Source organism: Alexandromys fortis, unplaced genomic scaffold (genome assembly GCF_014885135.2).
Source record: "Alexandromys fortis isolate MF-2015 unplaced genomic scaffold, M_Fortis_MF-2015_v1.1 scaffold_191, whole genome shotgun sequence".
In the NCBI taxonomy this organism is placed as follows: Eukaryota; Metazoa; Chordata; class Mammalia; order Rodentia; family Cricetidae; genus Alexandromys; species Alexandromys fortis.
Window position 1 is genome coordinate 266799 of NW_026068064.1, and position 13922 is coordinate 280720.

The 13922-nt window shown below is 49.3% G+C and overlaps 1 protein-coding gene across 5 annotated transcripts in view; it reads right to left on the reverse strand.

Annotated features, from left to right (window-relative positions):
• Bmal1 (basic helix-loop-helix ARNT like 1) overlaps positions 1–6559 on the reverse strand; it is a 98586-nt gene extending 92027 nt beyond the window's left edge. For all 5 annotated transcript variants that reach the window (XM_050120467.1, XM_050120470.1, XM_050120464.1 and 2 more), the window contains exon 1: positions 6413–6559. The gene's annotated coding sequence lies outside the window, so the exon portion shown is untranslated. The remainder of the gene's footprint in view (positions 1–6412) is intronic.
• Positions 6560–13922: the final 7363 nt, after the last annotated feature.

Consider the following 13922-nt stretch of genomic DNA (forward strand, 5'->3'; position numbering starts at 1 on the left):
GCATGTCTCTTCCACACAAAGCAGAAGCCTGTTTGGGTCACTTCTGTGCTCAAAACAGCTACTCACCTGGAAGCCTCCAGGAAACCCCACTGAAAGAGTGGAGGAGTGGAAACAGAGAGCAGGAAGTGAGGGGGAAGTGAGGGGGAGACAGTCCAGCATCAAACTATTGAAAAGGGAAGGAACTGACCACTCTGATTAGGCTGGAGATGGCTGCTGGCCAATTGTGAAACAGCATTGCTTTGGAATAAATGACTGACCAGCAAAAGAAGGGAGCTGGGGTGAGCCATTCAAGGCAGGCAGAGGAAGGGAGGGCGAGAGGAAGGCCTCTCTGCTCAAGAGATCATGAGTTAGGACATTCAACAGGCGAGACCAGGACACCGTGTGACGAGCAGCAGGGAAGCTCAGGCACTGGGCTAATAATGGAGGTTGGAGACGGGGCAGGGATGGCCTGGAGGCGCAGAGGCAGCCTTGAGAGGCCCAGAAGACTGGACACGGGGCATCTGTTCCTAGAAGGCCCTGCCTGGTCGTACAGAATAGAGAAAAGGCGAAGGAGTAGTGAGCGGAGCCAAAAAGCAAAAACAGGTGGCATTGGTCTAAGTGAGGAGTAAGCAGCTTGGCACGAGGGAGACAGAAGTCACCAGGATGTCACGGCATCTCCTCTCGCAAAAGGCAACTTCCAGCCCCTCTCACAGCAGCACCCAGGCCAGGGCCAGGGCCAGGGCCATTCCCACCCAGCCTGCTCCAGATCCCCAGCCAGGAGAGCACTCGGGGCAGGGCATCCCTTTCCACACTTGTCAATCAGAGGCTGAGTCTGCTCCAGAGTCAGTGATTACTACCTTTGGGGGTATACAGCCGAACATTATATAACCCATTTTTTATGTAACAGGTTCTTCACATAAAACATTGCTCCCTTCACTATCTAAATGTATTCAGAGGAAACAACCGGCATTAAAAACATATATATTTCCACCAAGGCTGGGGTACAGCAGTGGCTTGCAGGGCGTGTCTTTGGGATAAGGAAGACAAAGCTGAGAGACTTTTGAAGTTTCCTCCTTGGAGAGAGCTCCTAGATGTCTCTGACAGGACCAGTGTCAGGGAGTCCCTTCAGGAAGCTCATGTCAAACAGGGATCCTGGAGAGGAAGAGGCTAAGCAGCAGGGGCTTGCATGAGAGCCTCAGAAAGGCAGGAGAAAGCAAGCGATAACAAACAGACATCGCCGGTGTAGGAGGATGCTCACAAGCCCTTGTAACTGCTACTGAGGTAATATCCAAACCTACGGCACTCTGTGCCATGACAAGGATGCCAGCATTGCTGGAAGGACAGGACAACTGCTGTCAACAGCTGGAACTGGTTCCCAATCTCGGCAAGGCTAGAGAGCTCCTAGCTTGATGTCTGGGACGTGGGATCTAACACCCTGTCCCTCCCGGCAGGCTCTGGAGTCTACCAGACAGACAAATCTTGGCCCATCCTTAGCAATTTGGTAACCTTGAGCAGTTTACAGAGCCGCAAATAAGGACAGCAGTGTGACCTCACGAGAGAATGGTGAAGACCACGTGAAATCAATAAGCCTGAAGTAAGCAACACATTTACGGGCACATGGAAAATGCCCAATTAATGCTAGTTGCTACTGCCATAATTATTTATTCCTCTTTCTCGGCTGAAGCAAATCGGACTCAAAGAAGCTCACTAATTTGTCCAGCTCCCACAACTGAAGCAGTAGTGAAAGGGATAAATACATACAAACATTTACTCAGTGTATGACCAAAACAATATTAACCGGAATATTAAATCAGACAGAACCTTCTTGGAACAAACAGGAGTTTACAAAATTTAAAAAGGACAGTATGCACTCAAGTAAAAATTATTTGCCGTTATAGTCCCGCACCCGGCATTCCCCCATTCAGGCGCTCAGCAGTCCCCTGAAGCCATCTCCCTATCCCGACTCAAACACTCCTTCCCAGGACCTCTCTGCAGTGTCCATCCCTTCTCCCCCAGTCTCCAACTGGGATGGAACCAGGCAAATACGTCCTGAAGGCTTCTTATGTCTATTATTTGGGAAGAACCAAAATGAACTCTCCTCAAAGAGCTCAGTCTGGGCTCTTTGAGTCCCAGGGACAGTCCAACATGATACAGAACACAGTAGAACCTATCGTCCTAGAAAAGGGTCAAGGGCTGGGGACACCGCTGCCAAGTGTGGGGAAAGTCAAGACAAAGACAGCTCCTAAAGGTCCAAGTACCCGAGCTGGAACAGAAGAGAGTGGCTATGAAGACTGGGAGGCTGGGAGGGCCAGGCCTAGGGCTGGTGCTTGGGATGGACCACCCCGCAGCTTGGCTGGACAGTCCTGTGTGCACTAGTATGGGCCAGCATGTGGGCTGGATGTGGAGAGTTCCCCATGACAGAGTGAGGAACCTGGCAGAGCAAGGGGGAGTAACACCACTGAGCCACTTCAAACTGTGGTGACCTTGACACACACGTCCCAAACCTTAGTTCATTCAGTCCGCACTGCAGCTCTGGGAGCTGGGGTAGGTGGTATAGGAAAGATGTCGAGATACAGAGAAAAAGCCAGCTGGCTGTCAGGTATGAAGGTTGAAAGCAGAAGCTGGGATAGGAAACAGTTGGGACTCTTACCCACCTAACAAAACTGCCTGGTCGAACATCTGGGGGAGAAGGGTAAGAGGGTCCTAGGCTCCTAGGTGGTATGCTGATGCAGGGGAGTGATGCTAGGCTTGAAGACAGTTTGCAAGCCTGTAACCCCCAGAGCCCCTACAGGGAGGGGCCCCTAGAGCGTGCTATAGGACACGCCATATCTAAACCGGGAGGAAGCAGGATACGACTAGCGATGGGACTCCAGGTGAGGCGGGGGCAATGTGAGCAACAGAAGATAGATGCTGACCTTCAGCAGAAGCAGAAAGAGAATCAAGAAAGCAATGCCATCTAAAGGCAGAAGGAGGGGGTGACTTCCAGAGAAGAAAGACACATGAGATCAAGCCGCGAGGGGACCAAAGCGACCTGGAGGTCAATTAAAGGTTTAGAAATGACACAGAGTATGAGGAAGAAAGTCGGGAGAAACACCAGAAAGGAGAATGTTCAGCTCTAGGGGAGTCTGGCACCTAGCAAGGGGACATCCAGACTCAGGGATGCCTGGTACGGACACGTGGAAACTGCCTAGGGTCCAAGAGGCTCCCAATAGGTCTGTTTCTTCCTATCCCTGAATAAAGACCAAGGTTCTTCTGACACTGGTGAGGAGCCCAAAGGCAAACAGTACAGAGGACATTCTGGTGACAGGAGCCTGGCGGAGGTGGGAAGGAGTGGCAGTTGGCACTGAGGAAAGGCTCCCTGTGTGCTAGGCATTTGACCGCATCAGGTCCTGCCATCCTCACACAGACTCCAAGAGGCAGGCATCGTCACTACGCCAGCCGGACCCCACCGAGGTCAGAGAAGTCAAACACTTGTCCAAAGTCACACAATCTCCCTCTGACACCAGAACTCAGGGGCTCCCTGTGCAAGACAGCTCAGTAGGAAGAGGAATGTTTTCTAGCCACTGAGAAGCAGCGGGGAGGGGACAAAAGGAGAGCAGACAGGTGTTTTGAAAAGGAAAGCGTAGCTGAGGCCTTAAGTCAGAGCAGGCGGATGGAAGGGAGGAGAGTCGGTCATTTAAAAGGCTATTTAGAGTCAGTCTGAGCCTTATGACGACGGGCAAGACCAGCAGAGGAGGGCAAGCTTGTATCCCTGAGCTCTTCATTCAGCCTCAAAGTCTAGAAAAGGTTTTATCTTTTCTAATCTCCCCTGCGAATACCTACTTCAGTTAGCATAACACTGCAGTCACTGTCTGAAAACTGCAGGGCTGTGTGTGGTAAGGGCTCTTTAATCTTCACATCCCCTACCACAGTGATGATGTCAGAGTCACAGAAAGATAAACGCTCATGGACAGAAGACAGGCTGCCCACCAAAGACAGATAAAACCTTTTTTTTTTCATACTTAAATGCAGCACTTAAATGCGGCCATGTGTCTCCGTGCACTTATCCATTTTCGGGTCTATGAATCCCAGCGAGGCTGGTGATAGGAAGGGATAAATCTGAAAACACGGCCACTTCCTTTTCCTGCCCCATGGCACGTAAACCTCTTCTGCAAACTGCAGAGATACGGGTGATCCGTCATCAATTATAAATCATTTGAAATGGATCCTTCTAAACACCATCTGTTGATCTGTTTAACTTTTCCAGGAAGACAGGACTTTTGCTCAAAGGTTCTGACAGCTCTAGGAGGTAACTACCTACCCTAATTCAAATCTATTAAATATTTAGTGACATGTAGAACCTAAGAGTGGTAGAAACCTTTGACATCCTTTAGTTCAACTGTCTGAGACTTTCTATCTGAGGCAAACAGAATCCAGGAAGGCTCAGTAACTCACTCCAAAAGGCAGAGCCTGGGCTACAGTCTAGGTGCCTTCTAACCCAGGTTTCTGCTCTTCCACGCCTTATCGGAGCCTCTCCCATTTTAAACAGCAGAGATTGGAACAAAGTACAAATTTAACTGCTGTTTTAACATTATCATTATTCACTAGTGACGTCTAAGATAGAACCAAAATGCCACTACAGATCCAGCTTCCGCTGATACACCCAACTTCAAATCTGCCTAGGAAATTTCGAACCCTTCTCAATATGTCCAACAAACCATTTTAAAGATTTAGCAATAAAGTGAACCCAGGAACAAAGCAGAATCCGAAAGATTACATTTTGGATTTTAAAAAAAATGTATATTTTTGGAACTTCTCTGGTATGGAAATCAAATTTAACAGCAGTGATTTCCCCCCCTTTCATGCAAGCACAGGGAGTCTGAGATTATTCAAAACTGCTCAAGAGCAGCAACGATTATTTTAAGCTCATGATTCAACTGGTACATTAATTAGAAAATCCACCAACCCAAATTGACAGATCCTGGTATCAATGGGAACTTAAGAATAAAAATAATAGTTGCTAAGTAAAAATAGACTGAAAGGGGGCACGGCAGCAAATGACAGAAGGACAAATGATAAGCAAAAAAAGAAAAAGTTGTGCAAAAAAAGGCATTTAATTATCTGTTTTCCTGGACAACCCCTCATCCCTCAAAAAAGACACACAAAAAAACAAAACACGAAGATCTTGGCAGTACCGGTACTGTCAAAAAGTAGTTGCTCGTGAATACAGAATCTGATTTTTGGAAGCTGGATGAGAAAACTTAACTAATATTTTCTTGCTGAAATGTGTAACAAGACAGGAGAGGAGCCCCGACTGAAAGGGCCAAAGGGCCAAAACTAGGCTAGGTGAGAGCGAAAGGACTGGAGATCTTAAGATGCTCAGGGAACAGGTGATTATGTCAGCTCGGTCAGAACAAACTTGACAACAGACACCCGTGTCCAACGTAGCCCTTCCTTACCCCGCCCGGATCGCGACCCGCTCCGCGACCCCCCCCCCCCACGGGGTTAGCTGTCATGTGGCCCCAAGTAAAATTCACTTTCTACTTCTCCCAGCAAATCCGAACTCCCCATGCTGTCGACGCCGGGACAATCTCCAGTAGAAACCTTCCTCTTTCCCGATTATCTATCAAACCCGCATTTGAGGGCAGCCTCGCTGCGTCCTCCGCGGGTTTCCCGGACGCCCACTCGGGCGCAGGACACTGTCCCACGCCATCGGGCACCTGTTCGCAGACTCAATGACCCATCCATCCTCCACGGCCGCCCGGATACCGGACGGCGCAGGACCGACGGCCCTCCGCACACTGGAGTGGGCCTGGTCCGTGCCCGCCAGGAAATTATCGGGGTCCGCGCTAGCCCCATGACCGGCAGAAGGGACGGGCGGGCACGAAAGCCTAGACTCGACGGAGACGCCCTCCCTGCCCCCACCCGGCTCCGGAGAGGAAAGTGCCGAGGGGTTGATCGGGAAGGCGCTGCAAAGCATCGTTCTGCCCGCGTCCTAGCTATCCCTTTAGGGACCTAGAAGCTCCCGGGGATGCATCCCGGAGCTCGTTCCGGGCTCGGGTCATCGCCACCGCCGGGCATTGCTGTCTCTTTAAGAGGCTGCGGGCCGCCCCCTCCCGGGCCAGGTGGAGGCGTCCGCACGGGGAAGGTGGGCGCGCCCACCGACCGCGTTCCCGAAGCCCCCCCAGCCCTCCCCCGCCCGCCGCACAGCCCAGGCAGGGAAGATGGGGGTGCGCGGGCGCGGCGCCTTTAAGGGGCGCAGCCTCCCGCGGCCGGGTGGGGGCTGGGAGTCGCACGGGCCCTTTAAGGCCGGCAGCGGGCACGTCGGGCAGGGCTCCAGGCGGCCGGGCTGCGCCGCGGGCGGGGGCGGGGGCGGGCGCGCCGGCCCGGGAGCTCGCGACCCCCGATGGGACGCCCCGGGACGGCCGCTGCCCGCAGCTGTGCCGACACTCACCGTGGCTCGCCGCGAGCGCCCGCGCCCGCACCCGCACTCGGATCCCGCGGTGGCGGCGGCGGCAAGTCCGGCGCGGGTAAACAGGCACCTCCGTCCCTGACCTACTTTCTGCCTTCCCTAAATGTCGCACCACTAACCTACTTTCCGACCAATCCGCTCCCCGCCGGCCCAGGCCCGGCCCCCCGCCCACCAATCGCTGTGCCCAACCCCCCTTCCCCGCCCACCAATGGAGGAGCCGCGGAGCCCGGATACCTGCCTCTTCCCGCCAGCCAATCGGAGCGCTCTAGCCGAGCGGTCTTGGCGGACAATCCAGACCAATCTGCGTTTGGCTCCGCGTCGCGCTAGCCAATAGCTTGACCGATAGAGAAGCTACTGACCAATGGCAAGACGGCAGGGCTGGTTTACCTGCTACTTACTCTTCACCAATCATTTGGCGCACAGGAGCACACGCCCCGAGGAGAGGACCTATCGGTGCGCTCTCTGGGTTTCTTGCCCCAGCCCTCGGTTTTTCCCCTCAGGTCTTAGGCTCTCTACGGCCGCGGTGTCTCGGACTTCCAGCGCTCTCTGTGGTCCCACTGTCCCTTGTTGGCGTTCCGGGCTAGAATAAGCCTTCCAGCTCTCCCTCCTCCTCTGTCCCTTTCCTTGTTCGGAGAACGCTGAGTAAACGCAGCATCTCCTCGCCCACCGCGCTACAGCTCCATCTAGGAAACCACATTTTAGGAACACAGCGCCACAACCTTCCTGAAACCCCTGGCTTGCCCAAGTCGGAACCAGGGCACTAATACCCAGCGTTTCTAAAAGTCTTTTCCGTAGGACGACTGCACGCGGTCTCGTGTTCTTTTTATTTGTCTTGACCTTCAAGCGTCCGGTGGAGCTGTCATTCTCGTTTGAAAGAGAAGTATCCCGGGGGTGGTGGCGCACATCTGTAATCCCAGCCCTGGGAAAGCCGAGGCAGGGGCATGGCCTCGAGTTCTAAGCGAGCCTGGGCCATAGGGTGAAACCTGAGCGAGATTCTGTCACTTGTTACAGACAGGATCCCAGCAGCCAAGGCTTCTGCTTTGCAAAAGCATCAAAGGAGCAGGACAGAAAGTTGCAGAGATTTTTAAGAAGAAAAAAAAATGATGAAACATAACGTGCGACTCTGACGATCCAAGTATGGAGAAGTTGTCTTATTTGTACCTCCCAAGCGCTTTCAAAGGAGACCGAGACAAACAACTGATGGACCCTCTAGACGTTGAACTCCCTGATAACAAAGCCACTGTTTACTTTTTGGCACATGCCTGCTCCCCTTTAGCAACTGCTGGAGGGAGCTGGGTGGGGTGGTAGGGAAGGGATGGGGCTGACATCCAGAAAATGCTCTGCCAATAGGGGCTGGATCCACGAACAAGTGGCATTAAATCAATCGACTGAGTTATGTACAGTGGACCAGCCCCTGGGACTATAGAATGAATTCTAGCCAGGCAAGCTCCTGGAACTCAAGACAGCATCTCAATGCCTGTAAAGCCCTGGGACCCATCTCCAGCTCTTTGCAAGGCGTACAGCCTTTTTCCAAGTTAGGTTCAAGACCAAACAACTTCGTGAGTAACTTCTACCTTCCCGGAGTTCCAAAGCAGATCTACTTTGTCTCTGCCTCATTTTGTGAGGGGACCACTCTGTGTAAACATAACTTTAACACAGCATTAGAAAAGATTTTACATACAAGATGGATGGGGGGGCTGGATGCTGACCTAGTTAATTGAACTCACAGCTAGGTAAGTGTCAGTAACCTGAGCATCTGCATCCCACAGCATCCCTCTACTGTGTTGTTGCCAGGCTCTGTGATAAAAGCTCTCCCTTCTTTTTTCTCTCTGCATCCTCACAGCCCCTTGTGAAGAGAGCAAAAAATTTTTTGAGTTTTAAGACTCGTGTTTCTATTATCCTTTTCCTATGCAATTAAATTGTTCTTTTTGTTTTTTTGTTTGTTTTGTTTTTCAAGACAGGGGTTCTCTGTGGCTATGGAGCCTGTCCTGGAACTAGCTCTTGTAGACCAGGCTGGCCTCGAACTCACAGAGATCCTCCTGCCTCTGCCTCCCAAGTGCTGGAATTAAAGGCATGCGCCACCACCGCCTGGCTAAATTGTTTTTTTTTAATTGTTTATATATTTTTTTCTTCGCTCCCCTCCCTTCCTCTCCTCTCCTCCCCTTCTACCCTGTCCCATAATCCCTATGCTCCTAATTTAGGAGATCTTGCCTTTTTCTGCTTCCCATGTAGACTAGATCCGTGTATGTCTCTCTTAGGGTCCTCGTTGTCTAGGTGAAGAGAGCAATTCTTACCCCACTCTACAGACTGGTTGAACTGGCTGACTCAGGTTCATATGGAAAGTGTCAGTCATATTTTAAATGTGTTTTGTTTGGTTTGCATTCTAAAGGCTCCATATCAGGCCAGTTACCAAATGATGCAAGGCTCCCAACAAGGCCCAGACTTGGGATTTGTACCTATGTCTGAAAGAAAAAAAACTCAGAGGTTTGCATCCATTTTCCAGGTGATGCCAAGCCAAGAGAGGGAGAAACACTATTAACATCAGTCAAGTTTGGTAGGGAAGAATCATGGTCTACATAATGGAAGCAAGTGTGGGGTCCCATCTTGGGAAGCCGGCTGTTCTCAGACAGGGTGGGGGCAGAGGGACCCTAAGTTATAACTCAGTCTGAGTCCACGTTGTGACTGAGTCCACAGAGAGTTGTGGCTGCCCATAGAAAGAATGCTGCCTCTGAATGCATCCCTCAAAGTCTTATGGAAAGCAAGATGGGAGTTATTGGCCTGGCGGTCTCGGTCACTATGAACTATCTGCGGTTAAGGCTTGGCAAACAAAAATTCCCACTGTGCACAAGGAGAGAGACCAGGATGTGATGAGACTAGAAACTATGTCACATAAGGAGAGATGAAAGGAAACAGAAGGTTTTGCCACAGGGAGTGCTAGGTAACTTTCTTCACATATTTGAAGACATGTCAAATAGAAGAGAAATTCGGCTTTCTTTGGGGCCCGGAAGAGATAGAAGGAAAGTCACATGGGTGGAAGCTCACTGGGATCAACCAGGAGAATTTTATAGTAACTGTGGCTGCCTGCACCTTGATACATTGTCTTATTACAGAAAGAGTTCACACAAGGAAAGCAGGCCAAATGGGGCCAAGAGGGCCTATGTTAAGACCCTGGCCTGCCATGTGCCTTGCCTGTTCTTTTAAGAATTATTAACTTGCTTTTCCCTTACCCTTAGCAGACAAGAGATGTCTCTTCTTCTGCAGGCCTCTTCTTTCATGTTCAATTATATTTTCCTTAGAGTTTCTCTCTGCTCGAAACTCAAACACATTATCTTCTATTGGTACCTATTTTGCCCTTTATTTTCTCCCTTCTAAAACATGGAACTTGTCGGTTTTTTCAGTACCGCTAAAGCCAAAGTCATTGCTCTCAGTCTAAATTTCCTGAGCATGAGTAAAATCGCATGGATATAAAGAAAGGAAAAGGGATTGTTGAAAAGAACCTGTGTGTGCCAAGTTCTTTCAATATGTTTAACATAATCCTCATCTCAATGCCAAAAGTTCACATACCTATTATGGTAGCTAATCTCAGTTGTCAATTTGATGAACTTGGGAAGGCATAGAGACCTTCATTTGAAAATTGCCTCTAAGGCCAGGCGGTGGTGTCACACACCTTTAATCCCGGCACTCAGAGGCAGAGGCAGGTGGATCTCTATGAGTTCGTGGCCAGCCTGGTCTACAAGAGATAGTTCCAGGACAGGCTCCAAAGCTACAGAGAAACCTTGTCTCAAAACAAAACAAAACAAAAATTGCCTCTATTATATTGGCCTGTGATGCGTATTCTTGATTGGCAATTGATGAAGAAGGGCCCACCCCACTTTCCCTAGGCAGTTGGGCCTGAACTGTATGAAAGAGGTAGCTGAGAAAGCTTCGAGCAAGCCAGTAAGCAATGGTCCCCTATGGCCTCTGCTTCCATTCCTGCATTCAGGTTCCTGTATTCAGGTTCCTGTCTTGAGTTGCCCTGGCTTCCCCGGGTGATGGACTTATAATGGGTAAACCAATAAGCCCTTTCCAGCCATGGTGTTTATCATACCAACAGAAATGCTAACTAGAATACCTCCCCTCCACACTTGCTGTCTGGACCCTGTAAATCAACCTGATTGATCTCTTTGTACTTGAGTTTCTTCCTAAGTGGAATGGGACTGTTCTGTTATCTACTCTAGGGGCTGAAGAGAGGTAAATGGGGCAATGGTGGAAATCCCTAGCACAGTTCCTGGTGCGCAGAAAAGATCTGATTATAGTAGGTATGACTATTGACCCATGTAGCAGATACTGTTCCCATTTTAATGGTGCAGTCAGTGACAATGAATAGTCTCGTCTGCGGCGCCCTCTAACGCCCAAAACCATTCAAATTGCCAGGGAGGGGGAGCTGTGAAAACACAGAATACTGAGGCTCAGCCGGACAGAATCTGATTCAACATCTTTCAGATCTGAGATACATTCTAGTGGGAGATTAGGCTCTGAAGTCAAGCACTCAAAATCAAACTCCAGGTCTGCTGGGCTGACTGGAGAAGACGAGGACAGGACCCTGAAGTCGCCTAAGAGAAAGAACAAAATCTGGGTTGTCTTGAGAGCACGGTAAATTTGTTTGGGGGAAACGGAACAGGATTGGGCTGCATCAGTGGTGACCGAGGTTGAAGAATGAGTTGAGTGTTATTCTAGAAGCCTCATATGTAGCACTACCATCAAGTCTCACACTCCCCCTTCTTCCCCCTCCCCTCACCATACACACCCAAGCAGGCATTTCTATTCCCATCATACAGGTGCAGACACGTCCTGAAATCCCAGGCTCCTTAGACAATGTGCCTCAAAGTTCGCGTTGTATTTTTCTAGATTGCGTTTTTTACAATTACTCTGGCAACGATCATTCAGAGTTGGAGCGTGTGGATCAAGGGGCCACCAACTTACAGGTGATGTCACGAAACAAAATCTCCAATCAACCCTGGAAGAGCAAAGGAGAACACCCAGGATGAAGCCTCAGGAGTGGGATGTCTTCTCAAACAGGGGAGTTATGCAGAGTGGGGGCTTCCGGAGAGAGGTGTGGTAGCTCGTGGAATCCTGCAGTGAGAGGCACAGAAGGTCCTGGTAGAGACCTGAGCTGCGGCTCTGTTCTTGGTGCCTCACCCTCCACCCCACTGAGCAGAGCCTTCGTGGATGTACTCAACCAGAGCCAGAGACCAGGAGAGCCTGGGCAGTTCTCCAGCCTGAAGCCCAGGCTGAGCCGTGCTCTTCAAACGCTAAAGGAAGCCAGAGAAGAATCAGAACAGGAAGAAATGGTGAGGAGAGCGAGGAGAAACCAGAAAGCAAAGAGGCTGGGTGCAGAAAACTGCAGGAATATCTCAATAGACAGCCGTGAGGTGAAGAACACGCTCCTGGAGAAAGGGGGTTTGAGTTGGATTTAAAAGGCACTGAGCAACTTCAGGAAAGCTGATTTCACCTAATCTGGAGATCAGAGAGAGGAATGAGGAGAGACAGTACAGTGCCAGGGGCAGGCGGAAGCCATGGCTTGCAGACATTTATTATTTAAGAGGAAATTAGAAAAGGAATAGTTACTTACCTCTTCTCTGCTGACCAGGTTGAAAGTGTGTGTGTGTGTGTGTGTGTGTGTGTGTGTGTGTGTGTGTTTCAGAGGCAGAGAGAGGGAGAATTACATTTGTAAGCCTAGGTTGACATCTGGATATACAAAAGAAGTAAGTTTGGGGTTTTATTTGTTTGTTTCGGTTTGTTTTTGGTTATGGTATAGATGTTTGTTTTGAGACAAGTCTCACAGGTAGCCCTGGCTGGTCTGGAATCACTGTGTAGATGAGACTAACCTTGAACTCACAGAAACCTGCCTCTGCCTCCCAAGTGCTTAGACTAAATGTCTGTGCCACCAATTCCAGCCAGCAAGCATTCACAGGTTAGCAGGACGAGAGGCCTTCCCTGGCTTTTCTGAAAGAAATGGCCCGGGGCTCAGAACTGGAAAGCAGCAATACCTCATTTGGAACGTGTCCTAGACCACGTAATGAGGCTGCAGATCAGCTCTTGCTTGAAGACCTGGCCAAGACACTGTGGCTCATGGTACCGCAATGGGAAAGGGGCTTAGCCATGTGACTAAAGAAGCCGATGGTCCCCTAGCCACCCCACTTCTTTACAGATTCTCTACACAACAGTCTTCAGAACAAAAGCAAACTTTTGCCCTGTTTTGCTTGAACACACATCACTAAACTATTCTTTCTAGATCAGAAAAGGAAGGAAAAGTATCATTAGCACAGCAAAGTGTTTAGTCACATAAGGAATGGAGTAACTCAAAAACAAACTATGTTTTTGAAAAAAAAAAATAGGTTGGGGGTATTTGACCTGGAATATTCTCAAGGCGAAATACAAAGCAGTGGTAATTAGCCAAGTCTGTCTGACGTCATAGGCCTGCAATCCACATTATTTAGGAGTCTGGTGCACACTTGTTGAAAGTTCCAGGCCAGGCTGGGCGACAGAGTGAGTTCAAGGCTAGGCTAGGCAATGTAGACCCTGTCTGAAAACAAAAGGTGAAAAGAGGGTTGGAGCTATAGCCCCATGGTGGACTCCTTAGTTAGCAGACAGGACGCCCTAGGGGCAACCACTAGCACCACCAAATAATAGAATAAACATAAGTGATTAAAATAGTCTTATGTTAGCATAAAATAGACCCAAAGTACATAAAATTGAATATATGATAATAAAGTTTAAATTATTTTTTAAAAAGAGATGGTTTAGCTGGCTGTTAGTGATGCATGCCTTTAATCCCAGCATTCAGGAGGCAGAGGCAGGTGGATCTCTGAGTTCAAGGCCAGCCTGGTCTACAGAGTGAGTTTCAGGACAGCCAGGGCTACACAGAGAAAGCCTGTTTCAAAAGAAATAATAATAAATAAATAAAATGAGTTTTCAGTATATGCTATTGAAACAACTAGCTAGCCTTATGGGAACCCACGAAACTTGTTCCTAATGCTCTCTTCTAAAATGTGGCCCACAGGTCCTTATGATTTAATTTATAAGAATGGGAGACAGTGATATAGTTCAGCAGGTGAGGGCCCTTACTGCCAAGCCCAAGGATCTGAGTTCAGTCCATGAGCCTACATGGTAGGAAGAGAGAACTGACTCCTCCAAGTTGTCCTCTGACTTCCGTGAACAGTTGAGTACACACACACACACACACACACACACACACACACACACACACACACACCAAATAAACAAGTAGGCCTCTCACATACAAGCACCACAAACACACTATCTACTCAGAAAACATCATGCATATTTCAATAAAAAGGTTAGCAGTTGGGGTGACAGCAAGGGCTGATCTTGTACAGAAATTACATCTTGGAAGGACTTACTCTATATAAAGATCTTTTGCTCCTTGGCCTTCTCTTTGTGTTAGTGTTTGTCTGTCTGTCTGTCTGTCTGTTTTTAAATAAAATCAACA